This window comes from Scatophagus argus, chromosome 16, assembly GCF_020382885.2.
Source record: "Scatophagus argus isolate fScaArg1 chromosome 16, fScaArg1.pri, whole genome shotgun sequence".
In the NCBI taxonomy this organism is placed as follows: Eukaryota; Metazoa; Chordata; class Actinopteri; family Scatophagidae; genus Scatophagus; species Scatophagus argus.
In genome coordinates this window covers 7,727,569-7,744,087 of record NC_058508.1, presented here as the reverse complement: position 1 = coordinate 7,744,087, position 16,519 = coordinate 7,727,569, and positions in this window count along the sequence as shown.

Genomic DNA, 16,519 nt, shown 5'->3' with positions numbered 1-16,519 from the left:
ACTGATTCTTACTCAAGGCATTCACTTGCAGCTTTCTGAAACACTAGTGTACTGTCGCAGTGAACAATGTCCCCAGAGTTAGTCTTTTCTTCCAGTTCAATCATGGCCCGGAGAATAATAGGATGCCATTGTTTTTCTAACAAGAGTCAATGGAGGAAACAGCATGAGCTATGGAGCTATATTTACACTCCGTTTCATATTCGCACGTTTGGACAAGGCCACTCGTAGCACACGTTGTGACTTGGGATACCAGAGCAATGCAACACCAAGGAAAGACTGGTGATGTAAAGTGAAATGATGAAACTGCATGTCATCTCTTTTTGTAAACATTAACGTGTTGCTGTTGGTTTTCAATCTAAAGCTCCACAGACAGTCTTACTTGTAAATAAATTGCAAATATTTACTTTTTTATACTGGCAGGTAGGGTAGGGAAGATGACAGGGATCAAGTTAAAGGTTTTAAAGGCCTTTTGACTACATTTCTACCTATTCTATCAGTGTTGCCAATTTTATGATCTTGTGCATGTCAAAACATATTTCATTTTATTTTATTTTATGCTCATGTTGTGGCTCCCAAAATATGAGCGTGTGGTGTGTTTGGTTTCTAAGTAAAAAGGGAAAAGGCGGAGGAGGAGAAGGGGGGAGCAGGTTCTTGACTAGAGGTAGGGATTTTCCCACCCAGACCTGCAGTCATGTCGCACTTTGTAACAGACTTTCTCTCTCTCTCTCACACACATACACATATCCACACAAACACACACACACACCTGCACCTCTAACATCTCACCGCAATCCTATTGAGAGAAGGCCATCCATCATTTTCTGCAGAAGCGACAACTTAATAAGAGACATCCATAAAAATGCTGCACATGCACGTGCACCTAAACCTCACTAGTGTGTGTGTGTGTGTGTGCTCATGAAAGAGTGTATCTGCATGCATACAAACACACAAAAAGCACACACAAGAAACTCACAGGCTCAAAGAAGTTGAACATGAAGAGCATTCACACACACACTACTGTTGTATGGAACATATCACAGCCCCTCAAATATTGGCTCAGACACACACACTGTCCCAAACTGACAACCAGTTTCACCATGAACGGAGGACAGAGGGCCCTCTATGCTAAACAACTGAGTGAGAAATGACAGCACTCGCTCAAATATTTAAGAGCTTTTCAGAGGATCCGGAGAAGGTCAGAGCACCCTGAACTAATCTCCCACTGAACAATGATGGCATTTGATTTCATGCGTTCTTCCGTAGTTGGCTGAAAAGCTTCAGCGGTTAATTTGACGCAGTAATCGCATAGTTTGACCCCACCACACACACACACACACACACGCACACAGAGTCAGCTTTTCTAGATGAAAAACATGCATCTGCTGTATTTGTGTTGTACAAAGGGACCATGAGTCTGTGTGTGTGTGTGTGTGTGTGTGCACGTGTGTGTGTGCAGAGGTGCATGTTCCTCTGCTGTCACATGCATCAGAGTTAAGAGGGGAGACAATTGACCCTCAATTAGTCATGGGGATAGACTCTCTCCAGCGCGTGTCTTGGAGATAATAGAGGATCATGTAGACCAAATGGACTAATGGGAAGTCATTACGCGGCCCCTCGAGCCTCGATGGTGACCACTCACCTTGGCTCTCAGGTTTCCAAATCCCACGAGGAGGAATGTGGCTGAATCAGATCAAAAGATGAAACATGGGTATAGGCTCAAGTGCAAAAACAACACTTACTCAGCAATAAACTACTCTAAATGCTCTCTTAGTACAGTTACAACAAGTGCTAAAATGGTAATAACACGACTCAGAGGTGGGACATTTATAATGGTGTCTAAGGTTCTCATTATACAATAATATGCTCTGAGGCCTGGTACATGGCAGGAATGAGGTGAGCATGACTGTGACCAGTTTGACAGAGTCGAAGCAGCTCAAAGTCTTCAAGCAAGGATCTGTCAACAGCAGCTAACGAATAGGTCTGAATGAGAGAGAGCAAGAGCCTGACAGTGAAGAATTATTGGAATGCACTCTAGTGAAGCAAGGCCAGAGAGAGGAAGGTATAGAAAATGAGACACAGACGGACAGAGAGAGGGAGCCTGTGAAGCCCCTTTACCACCAAACCTGCTCATGTTCTTAAACCGACGTTGTTCCAGATTCTTGGAAACCGTTGTGCTGACTGGCAAAACAGCTGCATTTCCACCAGGTTGGAGGGGAACCATCGTCATCAAAGATGTTTCATCAACAGAGAGCATTGCACAGTGCACAGCAACCTGTAGGATATGACATGCCCACCTGAGTTTGAACTTCAGGTCAAGGAAAACTTACTATTTTTAGGTGCCAGCTGGGAACTAACTCTTCAGGTTCCGAACAAATTTTATTTTTGCTCCAAATAATTTCGATTCATAAAATGTCTGATTAAAATCCACAGAAAATGTAGGTAGAAATATGTTGAGGTACATGTCTACATGTCTACTAAGCAGAACGCACAGAGTCAGTGTCTCTCAGAGCGCCTCTGGACCCGAGCCAGCAGCAGCCCCTCTGATGACTGTAGTCCTGAGGTTGCAAAAGAGGATAATTTACAGCCATATAACTCTCACAGCTGATTTGAATTCTTTAAGGCTGCATCCTGTACGTCAATACCAGCCTGAACTCTCGTTGCACTTCAGGTTGTGCTTTGTCCAACATAACTCAATCAAGTGCGAGGAGTTACATAAACAACAGTAGCTTAGTATTCCATATACAAACATATGGACATGCAGAGAAATCATACATTAGACCATTAAGCGTGTGCAATAACCCTACTCATACTGTATGAACTTGTAGTCTGTTACAAACAGCTTTGACTTTTATCAAAACTGAATCAAGACCATTAGTGGTGGTTGAGGCATGTTTTCTGGCTGCATTGATCAAAGACAACAGCCGACGCTTGTCATGCAATGTGATATTAGAACAAAGTCTAAGGGGAAAAAAATGTAATCTGGTTTATCGTGGGGAAAGAACCTGAATGCTACATTTAATAAAAAATCTGTTGATGTTGTTGTTGTTGTTGGCATGTGCACAAAACATGACATTAAAAAGATGTTTGGGGAATTTAAAAAATAAAAAAGATTTTTAATATCTCTTATTTCTTTCTTTGAAGGCAGATTCAAAGGCTTAGATTCTAACATAGTCAGTGTAAAAAAAAACTAATTTTTTATTCTTTCTTCAATCTTTGTCAAAAAACACGATGCATTTTCTTTTTCCAGTGAAGGACCAAAGCAAACTGTTCACAAATTGGCAACATTTCTTTTCCACACGGGTTTTACTTCTGTTGGATGAGCATGCCACTGACGGTGACACTGACAGATCCAATGAGGATGGACCACACCACACTGCAGAGTATAAACACCTCCATGAGGAATGCCTGGTTTTGTTCTACTCCAACAGACTGTATACAGCAGCATTCCTCTGCCGGCCTCCCCTCCCTGTCCGGGCTCACAGGGACGTCTCTGCTCTCTACTGTACAGAGACTTCTCTAATGAATACCACACGGGCCCACTGCACTGCCAACAGCTGTTTAATTTATATGGACTCACCCTTTAATTTAATCTTCCTCCATTAGCCTTTGTTCTTATCTTTAAACAAATACTCCAGTATTATATTAGTGAAACGCTGCCATTCAAGTGTGCACGAGTCTGGTCCTCAAACAAACATGTGCCAACTTGACCATCATAATCTAGATTTATCAGCACTGAGCACACTTGCTTACCGGTCAGTCAATTTCAAAGGTCAAATTACAAATGCAAGAATCAGCGCAAACATTGGAGGATAAATGGCACACATAAACATTGTCAGAGTTAATTATATACGCATCATCTTTGTTCATAGCCATTTTTACAGCCTCTCAACAGTGTCCGTCAGTTAAACAGTCCACAGAGTGAAATGTCTCAACAGCCACTGGATGGATAGCCTTTACATCTGCCACTGACATTCACGTTTCCCTTCAGGATATTGTAATAACACTGGCAATCTGACAACCTTTAAAATAGCTCTGGGTCAAATTTCCCATCAGCCTCAGCTTCTTCAAACATCCTCAGAATGGGAAGAATCAGGAGAATCTTCCATTTTAAGCAAAGTCAGATACAAGCAAACTGTTTCTAACTGTTTCTAATTGTATAGATTATTTTAGTGTTAATATTGGATTTTATCCAACAGTCTGTGATTGTTGTTGCCACGAGTTTGAGAGAATGGTTTCCCATATTTCTGACTTGAAAATGTAATAAATAGGCTGACAAGAAGGTTTTTAAGTTTGTTTGTTTTTTTTTACTTCTCATAATGATTTTCTTCTCACTCTGAACAATATGAAGTGAATGTGGCATCATAGCGTTTACTGCTAATTAGCTCATTTTAGTATAGTAGCATGCTGAAGGCTCAGTACAGCAAACTATAGACTATATGCTTTCTTAATTATTTAATGATTGATTTCCACCTCATAAGAAGCAAGTCAACTGCAGGACCATCAGAAAATCCTGCAAGGTACTGAATACTCAATTTGTAGTTTGGACAGAAAGAAAAAAGAAATATGGTGTGTTCTGTATTACCCAGCTGTCTTAACACACTTGTCTCATTTACTTTTCAGCATGTTGACTGCCTGCAGAGCAAAGGGAGTGAAAAGGAGAAGATCAGATCCTGAGGGAGTAAATGAGGACAGCGTGTTAGACAGACAAGAAGGCGGCTGAGATTCATCGCATAGCAAAAATAGAAAGGGAAGTAGAATTGGTGGGGGGGCAGCAGGATTACAGGTGTATTTGTAACGGTCAATCTAAAAATGCCTCCACGAACATTTTCTGCAAAGTGGCCGAGCCTCCTCCCAGTCATTCCTGTTTACAAGGCTGCTTCCTGATGACGCCGTACTGTGTGTGTCATAGTCTGTCATCTGGTATTCCTCTCAGAAGTCAGGAACCATGTATGTATGTGTGTGTGTGTGTGTGTGTGTGTGTGTGTGTGTGTGTGTGTGTGTGTGGCTTTATTGATTGATCCTGACTTCATTAACTGTGCCACACAGCCTTTTTACATCGATTTCAGACACACTCTTTATATCATGTGCTGTCTCTGATTGAGGATTCCTATCACCAGTCCTCTGGAGATGAGTTCACTTTTCTAAGCTTCTGGCCCTCAGTCGTCTTGTCATGTTCACATCCTGGAACAGAGGACATGACATTGTTCTCTGATTTATGAACTGACAAAATTGAAATTGTTACTCTCTCTGTCATAAACTGGCACGTGGGTCAGATAAGAAAAACTGGAAACTGACACACACATACCAGCAAATTTGAAAATTGATTTCACAAAGGAAATAGCAAGCATAAATATATCACCAAAATAAAACTAAGAAGCCAAAAAACCCAAAAGGTTGTTATCCACAAAAGCAGGTTCCAATAAGTTCTGAAAAATATCAATCTGGACAAGCAGGGGGAGGAAAGGAAAATTACATTTACATCTGAGCAAGTAAATGACACTTGCTGGTTTAGAAAATTGGTCAGTTTGAGGTTTTTATTCACTACAGTCACACTGAATCTCCAACATATTTCATCCTAACACCACAACTATTATCAGCCTATGTAACAACTGTAAGTCTGTTGTTGTTTGTGGCTCAGGAGGTAGCTTGTCCACTAATCACAGGGTTGGCATTTTGATCCCCAGCTCCTCCAGTCAAAATGTCAACGTGTTCTTTGGTATGGCAGCTCGCCGCCCAGTGAGAATGTGTGTGTGAATGGATAAATAAGAGTCAAATTGTCAAGCCTTTCAGATAAAATCGCTATACAAATGTCGTTATCACTGCTGAGCTAGCTGTTGGAACTGTGGAGGTTGTAGAGTTCTTTAAGGTGCCTTAAGTGATAACATTTTTCCACATCTGATCCGTTGTGCTGCCATTGCATTCATCTTTAATTATCACATCTTTCTGAAATGTTTTCTGTAATATGATAACACAGGAAATTCACTGGTACATAGTAATTTATTAACTTTACTCTTCATACTAACACTCATACCCACTTTTAAACAAAACTTAAAAACTAGAAGTAATAATGCAGGAAGGTCGGGGTAAAGCTCCATCAACACTGAAGCTTCTGCTTTAAAAGTCCACTCAAAGGCCTACTCATTAATAACTATCACCTGCAATCAGCTCAGTGTGCCATACCAATCTGTGTTAGGTTTATTAAGTGGAAAATAAGACTTTAAAGACCAAAAAGGCATAAAATCCAAGGTCAGGAGGCGGTGAGTAATTAATGTGAAGACACCAAGGCTTGACATCTTTGTAATTTGGTAGAGCTTCTCTTTGTTGCTTTGCCATGCAGCTGCTCACCCAAAGTTGAAAATCCTTAGAGTGCCATAAATTACACAGAGGTCGGGTCCTCCACACAGATTTTTGGAAGGCTTTCATACAGAGAGAGCATGCACACCTGTATTCACAGCCACATGTATAATGAACTGCACAAACATGTACACACCCATGTACTGTACACACACACACACACACATGGCTGCACACATTCAACTGTTAATGCCTAACACAGCTGCAACAAACACACACAGTCTCTGCACACTCTGCCTCCGTACAGTATCTCACACACACTTGGTAGGAAGTTCTAATACTTTGATTGAGCCGCGGACCCTGTAATCAAAGCGAACAATCAGACAGGTCCAGACAGCACAGAGGTGGTGCAGAGGGAGCACTCAGCAAATACCAAACTGCATCCGAAAATGCTTTAAATATCTCTGCCGTATCTGATAATTACATTATAGACGTAATTACTTACCCGACGGATTTGGGGGTGGTTAGGGGAGAGAAGGAAAAGAGCAAACATTGTTTCTATCTAGGTGATTGTAGGTAGAAAAACACATACAGTAGGTAAATGAAGAGACAAAGAGCACAGAAGACACACTGTCTCACAAGCATATATATGTGTGTGTGTGTGTGTGTGTGTGTGTGTATGAAAATGTGACTGATAGAACTTAAAACTGATTTTGATGATTTTTGGTCAGACTAAAAACTGGCACAGTGAAAAACAACGGAAAAGCCTGCTGTTGTAATTATCCAATATATAACGCTGTGAGGACAAGTTTGGTGATCAGAGCAGGTAGGCACAGAGGAAAAGGGGAGGAGGAAGCTTTTTGAATAAAAGGACATAATGGTTTAACAGGGGAGGAGAGGAAATGAGAGGAGTGGTACTAAATGAAAGGGTGAGAGCGAGGCGTTAGCTGTTAAAGAGCAAGGGAGAGTGGAAACGGGGAAATCCAGGCTTTACCTCCCAGAAGATGGAGTAGGAGGGGTGGAAGAGGAGGGCCCCAAAGGAGGAGGGAGGGCAACAGGCGAGAAGACCTGCAACTCTTCATGACGACGAGGGTCGCTGAGTACAAAACCCCTCGGCGTCTGCTGTAGCAGTGATTTCCATCCCCTCCTACTCCAGATACAATGAAAATTGTGTCTGGAAACAATGCCATCTGCAGAGACAGAGTGGGAAGAAACTCTGGAGTGGCCCAGTTCAGCTGCATGTCAGCCAGACAACTGTGTCAAGGATGTGATGTCTGGACAGGCACAACAGAGCAGGCCTTCTGTCTGCCTTGTTTGGGCCAGTCTGTGTCGGTGTGGTCTGAATTTTTCTTTCCTTTTTTTATTTTGTGTGTGTGTGTGTTCACCTGACTCGACATGTCCCCCCACCTTTAAGACACTCACACAGCTGAGGTCCTCCAGCTTGTGGTATGATATCCATCTTCCGTTCAGATGATCCTACCTAATTAGCCTTCTCCCTTTTGTTGTACGCTGACCGATGACGACGTCAGCAGTAGCAGAGCTTGTAATGCAGAAAAACATGAGAAACAAGTAATAAAGCTAAAAGTGGAGTGTGGAAACACAGGACTGCCTGCCTCTGTCAGGCCTGACGATGGAGTTATTTTCAACCATAAGCAATTTCAAACTGAGAGAAAAGAGGAACAGTAGATGAAAATGTGTAGCAATTCTAACCAAATTTAATCTCCATACACACATACATTGGTGTATGTAAGGAATGAAAGCAATGGTTTGACATCTTGAGGAATAAGCTTATTTGCCTTCATGTTGAGAGTTAGATGAGACGTCCAGAGGCTACAGTTAGCTTAGCTTAGCAGAAAGACCGGAGACAGGAAACAGCTAGCCTAGCTCTGTCAGGCAACACAATCACCAAACAGCACCTCCAAAGAGCACAAATGGATAACTTATATCTAAATAACATACCTACACAAGATAACATGAGATAAGCTAACTGACTGCTGGTGGTAGCTATTTTTATTGTACAAACATGAATGAGTAGTGATTCCCCGTGTGCTTACACAAGCAAACCTGTTGTAAAAATATAAACTTATTCCTTTAAATTTATTGACAATTGTCACTCTGAGGGACAGTTTAACACTCAAACCAACTTATTTTGTGTTCAGCAATGATGCTATTTGCGAGTGCTATTTGCACTGGCGTGCAAACCGGAACTCTCTCTTCACCCTCTTGTTCCTCTTTCTCTTCCTGGACTCCACATGGCTTCGACAGAAGCTGCTCTCACTCTCACACTCTGTTTAATTCCCCTCCTCATCCTGCCTCTCCTCTCCCTCTTCTTCCTCTTCCCTCGTCCGGGTTTGTTTGTTCTCCCTCGGCTCCCAGGTGTTTTCCTGCACCGTTCCGTGTTCAGCTGAGCAGAGGACCGTTAAAGCTCCTCTTCCGCTCTGACTCAGGTACAGTATCCCGATGGCTTCCCCTCTCTGCCATACACAACACGCTCATCAATCTACACACATCTGACACGGTGTTCACGTACTGAAACTCGGACAGAACCTCACATACACATGCAACAATTAGATACTGTAGTGCTACACGCGCGCGCACACACACGCGCACACACACACACACACTGCTTTATTCCAGCTCCCTCACTCTATCTCCCTCATCCAACAATAACACAACAAACCTTGCTTCCTCTGCGTGGGGGAACAATAGTAGGATAGCTTTGATGGCCAGAGGTAGTTTGTTGTAGATACTCCCTTATCGGCCTGAACATCAGCAGATCAGCTATAGATCCTGGCAGCATCCCACTGTATGGAACAGCTTAATCTTTGTTCAGTGTCAGGATGTCAGGATGTATGGGCGACATGCAACTGCATTAACAGACATGACTTGTTGTTACAAAGCTTCTCTTGTGTATGTGTATCGAAATGAATATCCGTGTGTAGCTAGTTATATGTGTAGTGATTCTGCAATAAATTAACAGCCCTTTTTACACTCACTCTGCAATTGTTACTGTTTAGTTTAAGTTCACTTCTGCATCAATTTGCAGATCGTTTTGCTGCTACATCCCTGATTTCACACGGCATTAGGTTTATTATTTGAGGTTCTTGCACTTCTTTTGCAAATCCTGACCTCGACCTCAATGATGATTGCAGGTAACAATCAGGCTATGTATTCATATCATCAAAGATGTTTAATAATGTATTTTTTTAAAAAAAATAATAATATAATTTAAGATTCACTCATTTATATTTATATTCCTGAAAACCAATGACTTTGAGTAAAATGTGTAATGTGACAGAATTTGAGTGTAGTGACAAACTAACTGCTAACTTCTTAGTACATTTCGGCAAAAAGCTCTGATAAACAATACACCACCAAAGGACACAAAACAGAAAGATGTAAAACTCAGCAACTCTCTCTCTCTCTCTCTCTCTATCTCACACACACACACACACACACACACACACACACACTGTCCTTCTCTGTCCTCCCATTTCTCTTCTCTGTTGTCTCACTCTCTCCATGTGTATCAATACTACCATTGATTCAATAAGCCAAAGGCGTTACTGGGGTCAGAGCTGTGTTGGGATGTCAGTTGCCCCTGGCAACATCTCCATCAGTCCGCCCCTACATCCTACATACAGCCCCTGTCCCTTTTGTCCATCCACTGCACTGTATACCCACTGAGCACCGTATGTTTGTGTATGTGTGTGTCTCTGTATCACTATGGAGCTCTGGCTGACAGCAGCTGTGGACAGCTGTTTAAATGTGTGTGTGTGTGTGTTAACTACTGCGTATGTGTCCTGCGTGGGAGAAAGAAGGCGATGAGTCATAGCACACATACCACTGGGACACAACAGCTCCCCCTGTTGCCAGGGCAGGGAAAACCCCAGAGATGTGGGTGTATTGTCTGGAAGAGAACAGAGCTGACCGTGACATCATGTATCTCCTCAGGATGTCTCTCCTACAGCAGCCAGGGGAGGTGGAGGGGCAGGGGACAACAGGTGGAGTCAATGGATCTATCGTTTGGGCAACTTTTCTTTCTTTCTTTCTTGCATTTGAAGCAATACTCTGATAACTGCAGCTATCATTAGCCATTAACTTTTCTGAATGAGCTTCACTGTTAAAGGCTCTTTGTTTCTGTAGGATTTAGTGAGAGCATTGACAGCAATGTAATGCCAAGGGAAGAAAACTCTTACTGGTTCTTTCTATGAGATCTACGAGCTATGTCTGCATTTGTGTGTGCGTGTGTGTCGGGGGGGGGGGGGGGGGGGGGGGGGGGCTTTCTGTACACTCATGTGTTGACATATCAGTGAGATCATATTCAATCTGGAATGAAGTAATGTCTTGCCAACCATCTGTTCACTTAGGTAATGTGGTTGGATCACCCACTAATGAAAGTCTTATGCATTAATAAAATCATTGCTTAAATGGGTTTTATCGATTACGGTTTTGTTCTTTTGTTTTATATTTCAAGGTCCCCCTTTTGTTTTGATAATCTGATGAAAAGTAATAACATGGTGGAATGCAAAACATACTGTAATGTGTAGACAATCTAAAAAATACATTTAAAATGGCAAATGCCATACTGCTACATTTCTCCTGATATATCTTTGAACATAAACTTTTCATCCAATTTTGTGAAACCGGCAATCCCGTGTGTGTGTGAGAAGGATCCAATAAAGTGTGAAACAGCATGTATGACTCTTCAAGCCTCTGTACCTTTGTTGTATGCTGGCCCAATTCTCTACAACACAAACACACACACACACATAGGACAAGATCCCACGCACACGCATCAGCTCATTCGCTCACTCTCACACATGCACATGTGTGCACACACAGCAGGGAGAGGAAACTGCAACACAATGATAAGGTCTGTGAACACAATGGGCTCAGCAGTGCACAGACAGAAGCCAGGACCAGTTTAGCTCTGAAAGGTCAACAAGCCTCTCCAAGCTTTCATTCAGTTCCCCCAGTTATTATTGTTCAACATTATAATGATTACTCTGATGGCCTTTATTTTGCAAATGTGGGAGCCATCCGGAAATACCACTGAAATATGAAAATGCAGGCCAGACCAGAGAGAAGAGGAGAAAAAAGGTTACTTATTTTGGAAGGTGAACTTCTTTGACGTCAAGTTTCCCATGGCCTGGCCCAGCCTTGGATCGGACTTCAGGTTCATCAGAGATCCCTGGTCAGCTGCCAATGTAATGGACATATACTTGTATCTGCACAATAGACAAAATAATTCCTATCACGATGGTTAACATGCTATTTTGAGAGAGCTTGTGCTCATTCAAAGCAACTAATTCTCCTTTTATTTATAATTATACATTTATTAATTATACAGGATCTAATGCCACATTGTGAAGCTCTTTTAACCTGTTGTTGTTGGTCTGTAGTGAAAACGTTATAAACCAAGACGGTAACAAGAAAGTTTTACTGACATGAGAAAGTTAGAGAGACGGGCTAAAAACATCTTTGTATGCAGAGCATCACCACAGTTAATAATGACAACAGTGCAACAGTACGTACATGTTTATGCATTGCTGCTCCTTTTTTAATTAATAATAATTGTGTCAGATGTTGTCCTTTCAACAAAAAAGTTCCAACAAAAGAAATCTTAAACTCTGATTTAAGGTGAGCACAGAGAAGCTTCCTTCTTTGTGTCAAACTCTGCACATACTATTCTGCACAGCCAAGAACAAACAATCAAGCAGAATAACAATAAGCAAAGCACATTTTTACTGGAGGAGGACTTTAACCTTCATCAGGGATGAGTAACGATGCTGTGTGGTACTGATAATGATGTCTTTGTTGCCTTGTATCACACAGAATGACCCCAATATGAGCCTTTCCACTGTAACTCACTGATGCTGCATCAAGACACCAATTCAGCCCACAAGTGGCGCCGACCTCGAGGGTCGGTCTGAGCGAACGTCTGACTGATCCTCAAAGCTGTAAAGGAGTATAGCAGGTCACTGCCCACTCCAAAATGTCATGGCCCTTACATAATCTCTGCATGTATTTTCCAGCGTGGCACACCATCTATACCCCTCTACCCACTCTCGAGTCCTGCAACAAGACAAAAAGGTCAAGACATTAGAGAGGGGAGAATGGTTCTGGCAAGCTCGCCCAGCATCATGCAACAGGCTAGCATTGAGAGAGGGAACTTGGACAATTAAAGAATGAGCTTTCTTGACCCCACGCTCTGACCTGGATGCTGGTCACACTTTCCCTGCAAGAGACAAATGAAGATATGTATTCAAGTCTGAGTCTGGCTTTGTTAAACTGGCATAGTGAGTGGTCAGCTTGACCTCAGACCGTGACTCAGATCACTGTCATATAAAGTGACCAATTTGTAAATTTAGTGGTCATTAATGGTAGGACTGAACACAGATCATGGATTATATAACTATCTTTTTAATGACATGAGTCATCTTTTGTTTTATTTTATTTTTAATTTATGTTTCATGCCAATAAGCCTGACCTCTGTTCAATCACTGTTTTTCCTCTGGAAAATGTTTACCAGAGCTCCAAAGCAATGCAAACCTCTGGGGACAAAAAAAGCTTGTCAAATTGTTGCCAATATCTAAAAAGAGCATCACTAAAAACAGAAACAGAAAACCTTAGTGATGGCAGCCATTTCTACTTACATAGTAGTTTCTCACCATCTCAAAAATTTATAAAGTCCATATATAGTTCTGCAACACAGGGTTAGCCTACATGTGAATATCTCCTGATGGATTCTGGATGAGAATCTGTAATTGAAGAGGGCTGTTTCTGTTGCCATGAGAGTGATACTTTGTACCATATGAAGTTCTGTTTTTCAAAAGCAGTAATCTCACTGAAGAGACAGACAACTGGAGCCTCAAAGTGCTAATGACTGTTTGCTGATGTTTAAGGGAAACAGTCACCTGTGGTTACGTGAGACAAAGAAATTCTTTCTCATCTAATTTCTCATATGTCAACATTTTTTGCTGTAAATGCAACAAACCTAACCTTTCTAATGCACACCTTTCTAATGCAGGTTGATTTTCTGCTGTGCAGAAACTGGAATGTTGTCAAAAGAAGCTAAAAATAAAAACAAAAAGCTACAGTATGCTCTGCACACAGAGGCGGAGGATTTGCCAGGTGGTTTTCTTCCCTTTTTTCCTCAGCCACTTGACACTTTCATAGTCGGCACCAGCTGGGTCAATCAGTGGCTGCAGCTTCATGAGGCAACACTTGTTAAGGGAAAGCCTTCAGCTGATCTCTGGATCTCTTTTTTGTTGCTTGGTTTTATGGAGAAATTTCTCCTAAACTGTGGCCCAAGTTCTGTTTCTGAATAATTATTTTGCCAATAAAAAGGAAAAAAACCCTGCATATTTATTGAAGGGCCTTAACAAGCTTTTGTGCAAGTAAAGTGGAAGAAAAATGGCAGTTTTAAAAATTTCCAGTTTATTTTAATTACATATAATTACATCACTAATGGTACGGTCTACCATCCAACTGAGTCATTTAGTATAATAACATTTTGTGCTTTGTACAGTTATGTAAGTTATAAGGAACACAATGCCATTTGTGGAACACCTGAAGGCTCTTCATATTGTTCCCATCCTAAATCCTAATTTTTCTCTAACCACTGCTAAACTAATTCAAGAAAGCATTCGCCATCCCTTAACTGTACTGAACCTTTATGGATGTATTTCTATTGTTGTCCATTAAAGCAACGGTTGAACCTCTGTGCAAGTTTATTTCCCAAAACCTTTTTTTATTATCATTTTAAAGCTGCTTTATTTTTAATGTTTTGTTGGGTGACTCTTGGACTGTTCAACTTTACACAAACAGTGCCATGGCCTTATTAGCTTCTGGATGCAATACTTTTTATGATATATCAAACGCCTGGTGTTTGCCACGAGCGTGTGGTGTGGCATGTATCTGGAAAAGCTGAAGGAAGATGTGAGTGGGCTGGGGTGTGAATAAATGTCCAGTGGCCCTGCATCAGTGCACATGTATGAAGGGAGGCATGCTTTATTGTCCATGTGCTTTTCGCTCGATCGTTAAAAGCTAATTTCTCCCCCCCACCATCTCCCGCCCCCCACTACCACCCCTCCTTCTTCCCTTGGCTCTCTCTTGTGTGATCAACAATAGTCTATTCTGTGCTGTCCCGTGCGAGTGGAGACACACCCAAAGCCAAGGCCACGGTGCGAGGGGAGATTGTTGGATGGTGGCCAGCTGCTCAGGACACTGGCTCGATTCTCGTCTGGGAGCGTGGATCCTGCCTCAACAAGAGAGAAGAGGTGGTTTCATCTGTTTGTCTGTAAATTCCAGTTGTCATTTAGTGCAGTGACTCACCAACCAGGGATACTCCTGCAGTTTCCAGGGGTACATGGAAAGATTCCAGGGGTAGTTCAACTAATTTGAAAAATAAAAACAAAAACAACTTTTTTCACATATTCATGCATTGAGTCAGCTTTAACCCCTGTTTAAATAGTTATTTAAACATTCTGGAAAAGGCTAAAGTGTATATATTTTGATATAGCAAGAATCCTTATCAATGTATGACATTATTCTAAATGAATATTGGGTTTCTGTGGGCAGTGCAGTCAGGTAACATCAAAACCTTGCTCTCACATTAACCTGTCTGAGAAATAAAAGGAAAAAGGGCTTTATTATAGCCCAACATCTTCACTACCTCCAGATCCATGCTGCATTGCAGAATAAGCAACTTAAGTAACATCACCTTCCCCTGCCTGCCCTCTGCTCCCCTCTGTGTGTGTGTGTGTGCCAATGCAGTACCTTCTCACACCAAGCTGAAATAAAACATCCATCCATCCATTTTCTATACAGCTTATCCATCAGGGTCACAGGGGGGCTGGAGCCTATCCCAGCTGAATACAGGCAAGAAGTGGGGTACATCCTGGACTGGTCGCCAGTCAATTGCAGGGCCAACACACAAAGACAGACAACCACATACTCACACCTAGGGGCAATGTAGAGTAGCCAGTTAACCTAATGTGCATGTCTTTGGGATTGCGGGAGGAAGTCGGAGAACCCGGAGAAAACCCACGCAGGCACAGGGAGAACATGCAAACTCCACATAGAAGGGTTCAGACGGGGGTTCGAATGTCTATGTCTCGCTATGAGGCCACAGTGCTAACCACTGCACCACCGTGTCGCCCTGAAATAAAACAAGTGCAAATAAATTAGGTAAACGCATAAATAAACCATCTTGTTTTGATCAGTGGGAGGGGAAAAAATAGGGGAGCTGACACTAAATTTAGGTTTGTTTGATCCCCCCCCCAAAAGAGTCTAAAATTGCCAATGCTAAAAGTAACAAATGATGGTTCAACTTATTAGCTTAAAGAAACTGGCAAAGAAATGAAGTAGCTAGCTAAAAGTAGCAAATTAAAGGTGAAAAATTCGAAATGGAGTAAAATGGTTGAAATAGTTCAAATGACTGTTAAATCTGAAACTGATCTAAATTGGCAGTTTAAACTCAATTCAAAAGAACACACTTGGAACAAAGGTGTGCTTGAGTCCAGACAAGGCCATGGGTGAACCATCCGACAAAACAGGTGCATGTTTCCTTGTATCTGGACAAATGTAAATGAGTCATTTCTCTCACCCATGTCAATTCACAATCTCTTATGTCATCTGAGCCCCCGAAAAGCCCTCGCCTCTTCATATATCACAGCATACTAACACACACAGAGGCACATACACACGCCGAAGCTCGGCCACAATAAGGGCCACTTGCTGAAGGTCATTCTATCGACCCGCTCTTCTCTATCATGAAGATCTGTTCCTAAGTGCCACAGCTGGAGCCCCCCCCACACACACTGCTGTCTTTTCTGATAAGGCCAGTCTCTCTTCATTGTCTGGTAACATAAATATGACACACCAACACACCATCTGTGGGTCCCTGTCTGCACCAGCCAGCCTAATTATATAATTATCCCTTGTCTGATTGTGCCTGTGCAGCTGAGACGAGGGAGGGCCTTTGTGTGGACTGTGGAATGTGGTGCGCTTGGCATTTTTCAGCGAAAGGGCAGCTTTCTGGAAGCTACTGCCAAAGGAGAGGAGAGGAGGGTGAGATCATGGCTGCTGGTGCCCACTCTTCTCTCTCTATCATTCTGTTCATCTTTCTAAGACTCTTGGTCTCTATATCTCTCCGGATCTCTCACTGCTGGACAATCCCATCTCTCTTCTGTGCCTGTCACTCTCACTCTGTTTGCTA